This window comes from Neolamprologus brichardi, chromosome 14, assembly GCF_056152115.1.
Source record: "Neolamprologus brichardi isolate AB-2024 chromosome 14, ASM5615211v1, whole genome shotgun sequence".
Lineage (NCBI taxonomy): Eukaryota > Metazoa > Chordata > Actinopteri > Cichliformes > Cichlidae > Neolamprologus > Neolamprologus brichardi.
This window is the reverse complement of record NC_142117.1, coordinates 36,277,809-36,285,963: the sequence shown is the minus strand read 5'-3', so window position 1 is coordinate 36,285,963 and position 8,155 is coordinate 36,277,809. Positions and strand designations below refer to the sequence as shown.

At 45.2% G+C, this 8,155-nt stretch overlaps 1 non-coding gene and 3 pseudogenes across 1 annotated transcript; all 4 read left to right on the top strand.

The window, feature by feature from the left end:
- The first annotated feature begins 533 nt into the window (after positions 1-533).
- On the top strand, positions 534-646 carry LOC148099633 (U5 spliceosomal RNA). The gene has a single exon (XR_015720518.1). It is a non-coding gene; the product is annotated as a U5 spliceosomal RNA (small nuclear RNA).
- Positions 647-834: 188 nt separating this feature from the next.
- Positions 835-959, top strand: LOC148099632 (U2 spliceosomal RNA; annotated as a pseudogene).
- Positions 960-4,703: 3,744 nt separating this feature from the next.
- LOC148099631 (U2 spliceosomal RNA) lies at positions 4,704-4,826 on the top strand (annotated as a pseudogene).
- A 3,124-nt stretch (positions 4,827-7,950) lies between these two features.
- Positions 7,951-8,110, top strand: LOC118455969 (U2 spliceosomal RNA; annotated as a pseudogene).
- The last annotated feature ends 45 nt before the right edge of the window (positions 8,111-8,155 follow it).

Genomic DNA, 8,155 nt, shown 5'->3' with positions numbered 1-8,155 from the left:
AACAAGCAGGACTGAGGCCTCAGTCTGTAGCTGTCCATACCTCAACGTTACAAAAGCACAACCACTGTCCACACCCCAACCACACCTCACCTCACAGTAAATGATCATTTCCATTTTAAGCATTTATAATCATTTTCCATACTGCCAGTATAAATATACACAGTATACTGCCATCACTTCAATATACATGTTTTACACACTCCTTTTGTTGTTGACATTTACAGGCTGTGTGCAAAAGGCCACACTCTTCAAATTCATGCCAACTAATATTTTTACGTAGGTGTCCTACTAGAGCAAATGAAGCTTCAAGAAGCTTTGCGCTGGGGTGAACCAATTGGATGAAAAGCTTCAGTGCTTCATGAAGCTTCATCTGCCAATCGCTACCAGTCACCCCTCTCCTGTCAAAGTCGAACTCTGGAGCAGAGCAGGCGGGGCCTGAGATCTGCCCCTTCAGCCAAGCAAACAGGGCTTACCGTGACGCCGGAAGCCGGGACGAGGAGTCACTGCGGCTTCCTGCGAGGCCAAAGAAACACACACTCTGGCTTCTCTTCAAAACGTACAAGTCTTTCGCCTTTTACTAAAGACTTCTGTGGAGAGTGAGGCTAAGGAGTTGCACCTATTTTTGGCAGTGTCTGCCGTCTGGCTGGGCCCTCTTCTTCAAAAGAAGAAATAGAAGAAAGCGCGCAGTTCCAGGGAGCTCTGTGGGCCTCTGAGCTACTGTGGGTGGGCGGAGATTTGAAGCGGAGCCCTCCCTGTGAGCCAAGTGAAAGAGCGCACCGTCACAAGCGAGAAGTGTCCCGAGAAGGCGGCTCAGCCAGGAACCTGCAGGAGGCCATCGCTTCTCGGCCTTTTGGCTAAGATCAAGTGTAGTATCTGTTCTTACCTGAGAAGCACAATGGCGACCTGGTCGGCCAGCTCTACGCAGACTGACAGAGGAGATGGCACGAGGAACACCTTAAGATTCGCTCTAAAAGACAAAGATGCAGCTTTCCAGGATCGAATAACTTTTGGGAGGAGGATTTTGTTTGATGCTTTGCAGATTCAGCCCGAGGAGATCTACTGCTTGCAACCGAGTATAACCAACAAGTACTACGATGTGACGCTGACTACGAAAGACACAGCGGAAGAAGCAAGGAGAAAAGCTCATCTGACGTCAAATGAAGAACTAAAATGGTACATGGTCACCCCTTTATATAGAGGTGACTATAGTATCCTAACTGTACACATGTACAACCCATGGGTTTCAGAAGAGACGTAAAGGTCTTACCTGGAGTAAGAATAATAAAAGATGGTCTGGGCTTGTGGACCGGCAAAAGACAATTCCGCGTTAAAATGGAGGAAGACCCGAATAGTGAAGACGGCTATCGACATCCTCCTGCAGTTTTTTCTATCGGGGCGGACAGAGGCTTCCTCATCTACGCGGGCCAACCTCTGGTTTGCAGAAGATGTGGCGGCAAAGGCCATGAAGCCGCTAATTGCAATCAGGTGAGGTGCCGAAATTGCAATGAAACGGGACATAGCACAAGAGACTGCACTGCACTAAAGAGATGTCATTTATGTGAGTCAGAGGAGCACATGGCAAGAGATTGCACAAAGCCCAGGTCATACGCTGCAGTAGTGGTGGGGCCGATGGGCCAAGAGAAGGAAACTGGACATGACAAATTAGGAACACCTTTGTTAATGCTGGAGACTCCTGCAGGTGAGAGAAATGAGGCTGACGAGGAAGAAGAAGTTTCTGAGAGAATGATAGAGGTTCCTTTGTTAGATACAGAGGACAGGAATAAGGAAGGATCCTTCGCTACGAGTGAGGACATGACGGAGCAACCGTGGAGAGAGGTTAGGAAAGCAGGAAGGAAGAAGGCGAAAAGAAGGAAAAGGCAGGTTTCGGCCACTCCGCCAGAAGATAGCAATGAGGAAAAATTGGAGACTGCGCCTTTCGGTGTGGAGGTAGAAAGGCGTGCTCCAAAAGGAACTCAAACAGAGTGTACCCACACTCCTTTGAGCACCACGATAAGTGAAAATGATTCCGACGATGGGAGTGAAAATGAAAGTAACGCTGAAAGTTCTCTGATACGAACATTATTTTCTCAGGAAAGTTTTGGGAAGTAGCCCCTACCATTAAATGGATAAGATGAAAATAATGACTTTAAATGTCAGAGGACTGAGGAATGCAAAGAAAAGGAGAGCTGTGTATGAATTTTTAATTACTTGCGACTTTGATATATGTTTAATCCAGGAAGCCCACTTAAGAGACGAGGCCGACGCTCTGCTCTTCACGAAGGAGTGGGTAGGAGGCGAAGCAGCATGGAGCGTGGGGAGTGTACATGGATCAGGGGTGGGAGTTTTGTGTGGGAGGAAAAGCATCCATAGACACGTTCTCTGTAATCCAGGGTAGAGTGATGGTAGTGGATTTCAATGTCGCGTGGTTAATATTTATGCACACGCAGAACCACGGGCCCGTAGAGAACTCTTTGCTGGTTTGGATATATGTTTTATGACGAGCAAAGTGATTATCGTGGGAGGAGACTTAAATTGCTCGCTAGACAAGGATGGTGGATCGTCCCTGCTCAGAGATTTTATGGCAAAGTACAGTTTGGCGGATACTATGGGAAAGATATTAGGCAAACAGGTCGGTTATACATGGGAAAATAGTCGAGGAATGAGGAGCAGATTAGATTATATATTAGTAGGAGATAAGGAGAAGGTAACGGGAGGGGGGACAATTTTTGCCCCTTTTACAGACCATAAAGCAATTTGGGTAACGGTAATTTCCGGAGGAGCAGTTTTTGGTAAGGCATATTGGAAATTGAATAATGACGTCTTGGCAGAATATGAGTACAGGGAAAGATTTAGAGAAATCTTCGGAAGTTGGGTGGAAATGAAAGGGTTGTATGAGGACAGAGTGAGGTGGTGGGAAGAAACAAAAAAGAGAATAAAAACGTTTTCAATTGCTTATAGCACACAGAGAGCACAGGCTTCCAAAGAGGTTTTCAAGAAGCTCCAGGAAAAGATTGCAGGGATAGAACCTCAGAGGAATAACAACAAAAACGGGGAAGCGAGTGAGGAATTGAATGTATTATTGAAGAAACAGGAGGATTTGTTCCAGAATAGAGCGAAAACAAGAATGTTTAAATTTATGCAGGAGGAGCATATGCGACAGGAGAAGTGCTCGGCCTATTTTTTCGCTCAAATGAAAAAGAGAGAGGAAAAAGGGGCAATTATGGAGTTGGAAAGTGATGGGAAATTGGTTACCGGGCAGGATAACTTATTGAAGGTGGTAGAAGAGTACTATAGATCATTGTTTGGCGCGGAAAAAGTAGATGGAGATGCCCAAGAAATAATCTTGGGATTTCTGGAAGAGAGGCTATCAGAGGACGAAAGGAAGATATTGGAAAGGAGTATAACAAATCACGAACTATACGAGGCGACAAAGACAATGAAGAATAACAAGGTACCTGGGATAGACGGACTTACGAAGGAGTTTTATATGACATTTTGGGATCTCATTGGAGACCACTTGTTGGAGGTATTTAATGAAATGTGTGAAAAGGGTAGAATGCCAAAGAGTATGAGGACAGGAGTGATAAGTCTAATACATAAGAAAGGTTCACCTGCAGCGCTTTCAAACTATAGGCCTCTCTCAATGGTCTGCGTGGACTATAAAATCCTGAGTAGAACCCTAGCAAGACGTCTGGCCCGAGTTATGCCTGCTATTATAAATGCAGACCAGACATGTGGGGTGAAGGGCAGACAGATTGGTTGGAATTTACAACTACATAGAGATGGGCTTATTTACATAGAAGAGAGGAACTTGACATCAATATGTGTGACACTTGATCAAGAAAAAGCCTTCGACAGGGTCAACCACGATTTCCTGTGGAGGGTGATGAGAACTTTTGATATAGGGGGAAAATTTTTGAACTGGATAAGTATGATGTATACCGGCATAATTTGCAAGGTAAAGATAAACAGATACTTAACAGAGGAAGTGCAACAGAAGAGAGGGCTACGGCTGGGTTGTCCCCTGTCCGCCCTACTCTATGTCATATACGTAGAACCGTTAGCATGTGCAATAAGGGGAAATGAGAAAATCAGAGGGGTGGTTTTGCCAGGGGGGGAGGTGCTGAAAATCTCCCAGTACGCAGATGATACAGTACTCTATCTGGAAGATGATGGGAGTGTGAGGGAGACGATGCAAACAATACAGACCTTAGAGAGTGCGGCGGGGTCAAAGGTTAATAAGGAAAAATCAAAATACAAATATTTGGGAAGATGGGCAGGTAGGAGAGAGATGCTCTGTGGGCTCTCGTTGTGTGAAGGGCCCATGCGGGTTTTGGGCATTGATTTTGGGAACCCTGGGGGGGACGCAAATCATAATTGGGACTTGAAGATGGCGAAAGTCACAAAGAAATTGGGGATGTGGTCAAAAAGAAAGCTCAATATACCTGGCAAGGTTTTGGCCATAAAAGCCGACATCTTACCTGCCCTACTCCATTTGGCATATGTCTTCCCAATGCCACAGACTCATAGGAAGGTGCTATTACGGGGAATTTTTAAATTAATTTGGGGGGGGGGGGGGGGTATGAATACATAAAAAGAACAACGATGTATCAGACAATACAAAAAGGTGGGAGGGATGTCCCATGCATCCCCTTGAAATTGGACGTGATGTATCATATATATATTATAACCTGCAGGAGGCCATCGCTTCTTGGCCTTTTGGCTAAGATCAAGTGTAGTATCTGTTCTTATCAGAGGAGGCGGGAAGCAAAGAAAGATGGCGACGTCGTCGGCCAGTTTTTCTGAGAGGGATGCATGGACCTTTGGAACAAGAAATACGCTGAGATTTGAACTCATGGAGAAAGACACACAACTTCACGACAGAATAACTTTTGGACGGAGAATCCTCTTCGAAGCCTTGAAGATACAGCCGGAGAAAATATTCTGCCTACAACAGAGCACCGCAACTAAGCACTATGATGTGACATTCTCTACGGGAGAATACGCGGAAGAAGTGAGAAAGAAGAGCATTGTGGAAGAAGGTAAAGAACTGCGGAGATATATGGTGACCCCTTTGTATCGTAATGATTACAGAATTTTAACGATACATATGTATAACCCATGGGTCATGGAAGAGACTATCAGGTACTTTCTAGGGAGATACGTTACTGTTCTCAAAGGAGTACGAAAGATAAAGGACGGTCTGGGCATATGGACCGGAAAGAGACAATTTTGCATCAAATTGAGTGCGGATATGAACAGTGAAGATGGATATTGCCACCCACCTGCAGTCTTTTCTATTGGAGCAGACAGAGGCTTCCTTGTTTACGCAGGGCAGCCCCAAGCATGTAGGAAATGCGGGAGTGTTGGACACGATGCGGAACAATGCAACCAGGTGAGGTGTAGGAGTTGCGGCAAGCTTGGACATATTACGAGGGACTGCAAGAAGCCCAGAATATGTCACTTATGTGACTCGGAAGCGCACATGGCGAGAGATTGTACTAAGCCACGGTCTTATTCAGCCGTGGTAAAGACTGGACTTATTGGGGAAGAACGTAGCGAAGAGGAAATAGACTCTGGTGTAGGAGCAAGGCCCCAGGAGCCGCTACCAGCTGCTGGAAATCAGGCTAACGAGGACAAAGTGGAAGGTGTGGAGGAGGGGACGGAGCGACGTGAGGAGAAGGGAGAGAGGAATCTTGAGCAAGATGGTGAGAAAGTACAGCAGGGGGAGGAACCCCAAAAACGTTGGGAAGTGGTCGGAAAACCACGGAGAAAGTCTGCTAAAAGGAGGAGAAAGGTGAGTCCAGCCGCTTTCTCTGAAGATGGTAAGCTAAGAGATCAAGATATTAGGGAGGTGGTTTTGGAGGAATGTGGAAATGTGGAGGGGTATGTGTTGAGGGGAACACAGACTGAGTGCATGAATACCCCCCTAAGTGATGTGACAAGCGATGGAGATATGGAGGAGGAAGACGACAGCGAAGAAAAGTCCGAGGACTCTTTCATAAAAGACCTTTTGTTACATGTCAATATGGATAGTTAGAGAATCCAAGACAGCAGGTAAAATATACCAAGAGACTCATTGTTTTTTTTTGGGTTTTTTTCTTTCTCTTTAGTATTATTATTATATTTTTTGCCCTTAGTGCTCCACTTGCTTTTTGTTTATGGTATGGGAAAACTACGGATAATTACCCTGAATGTTAGGGGGCTTAAAAGTGCCCGAAAGAGAAAAATTGTTTATGAATTTTTATTGAGCTACAATTTCGATGTTTGTTTGGTTCAGGAAGCTCATCTGAGAGATGAGAGGGATGTTGCTTTGTTTACTGAGGAATGGAGGGGAGGGGAAGCTTCTTGGAGCATGGGGGGGGGGGGGGTACATGGGACAGGAGTTGGGGTGTTATGTGGGGATAAGGATATTCGGATGATTGAGAGCTTTACTGTAATACAAGGAGGGGTAATCGTGGTGGATATTGATAAAAATGGGACTCAATGCCAGATAATAAACATATATGCACAGGTGGAGCACGGGCTACGTAAGGACCTTTTCCAAAAAATGGATACTTGTTTTTTGACTAGGAAAGATATTATTGTGGGAGGGGATTTTAATTGCTCTTTGGAAAGGGAAAAGTTTTCCCTCCCTTTTAGGACCTTCATTAAGAAATATGGATTAATTGACGTAATGGGGAAGTTACTGGGAAAGCAAGTGGGGTATACTTGGAAGAGCACAAGGGGGGTGAAGAGTAGGTTAGATTACATTTTAGTAGCAAAAAAGTGCAAAATAATAGAGGGAAAAACAATTCCGGCCCTCTTCACAGACCATCAAGCAGTTGATGTGGAGCTCGAGATAGTAGGGCCAGACTTTGGAAAAGGGTATTGGAAGTTTAACAACGACGTCCTCGCAGAGAAAGCCTATAGGGAAGGCTTCATGAAAATCTTCCCGATGTGGGCTGAGATGAAAAGCTTATACAGTAACAACGTGGTTTGGTGGGAGGACATAAAGAAAAAAATCAAAAGGTTTACGGTCGAATATTGTACAGAGAGGTCAAAAGTCAGAAAAAAAGAGTTCGACACAATACAAAAAGAAATAGAAAAAATCTATGTTATGGAAAATAGGGGAAGGGAAATTAAAAAGGAGACAGGAGGAATTACTTGAGAGGAAAGCGAGGGCCGTAATATATAAATTAAAACAGGAAGAGTATGAGGAGAATGAGAAGTGCTCCTCATACTTTTTTAGCAAAATGAAGACTAGGGATAAGAGGGGGGTTATAATGGAACTGGAGAGGGATGGAAAGGTGATAAGGGGGAAAGATGAGTTGTTAAGAATGGTGGAAGAATATTATGAAAAGTTGTTTACAAAGGAGAGCTTGGATGAGGGGAAGGGGAAGGTTTTTATAAGATCGCTAAGGAGAAGGCTACCCGAAGAAGAAAATGGCAAGCTGGGGGGGGAATTGACAGTAGGGGAGGTGTATAATGTGGTAACGGCAATGAAGGCCAATAAGGTGCCCGGCATAGACAGCCTAACAAAAGAATTTTATGTGGCGTTTTGGGATATGGTGGGGATCCACCTTTTGGAGGTTTTTAAGGAAATTATGGAGGGAGGAGAGATGCCGGAAGGCATGAAAACGGGAGTGGTGACTATTCTGTTTAAGAAAGGAAACCCGAACCAGCTAGACAATTACAGGCCACTAACTATGCTGTGCGTGGACTATAAAGTACTGAGTAAGGTTCTGCCGAATAGGCTAGCAGGAGTCATGTCACACATAGTGGAAATGGACCAAACTTGTGGGGTACAGGGGAGGCAAATCAGTTCCAGGGAGCTCCGCAGGCCTCTGAGCTACTGTGGGTGGGTGGAGATTTGAAGCGGAGCCCTCCCTGTGAGCCAAGTGAAAGAGCGCACCGTCACAAGCAGAAGTGTCCCGAGAAGGCGGCTCAGCCAGGAACCTGCAGGAGGCCATCGCTTCTCGGCCTTTTGGCTAAGATCAAGTGTAGTATCTGTTCTTACAGAGAAGCAAAATGGCGACTGCGTCAGCCAGCTATGGGGAGGAGACTGACAGAGGGAGCGGTACAAAGAATACGCTACGTTTTGATCTGATCGATAAAGACACCACCTTCCAGGACCGGATAACTTTCGGGAGAAGAGTCTTATTTGACATCCTCA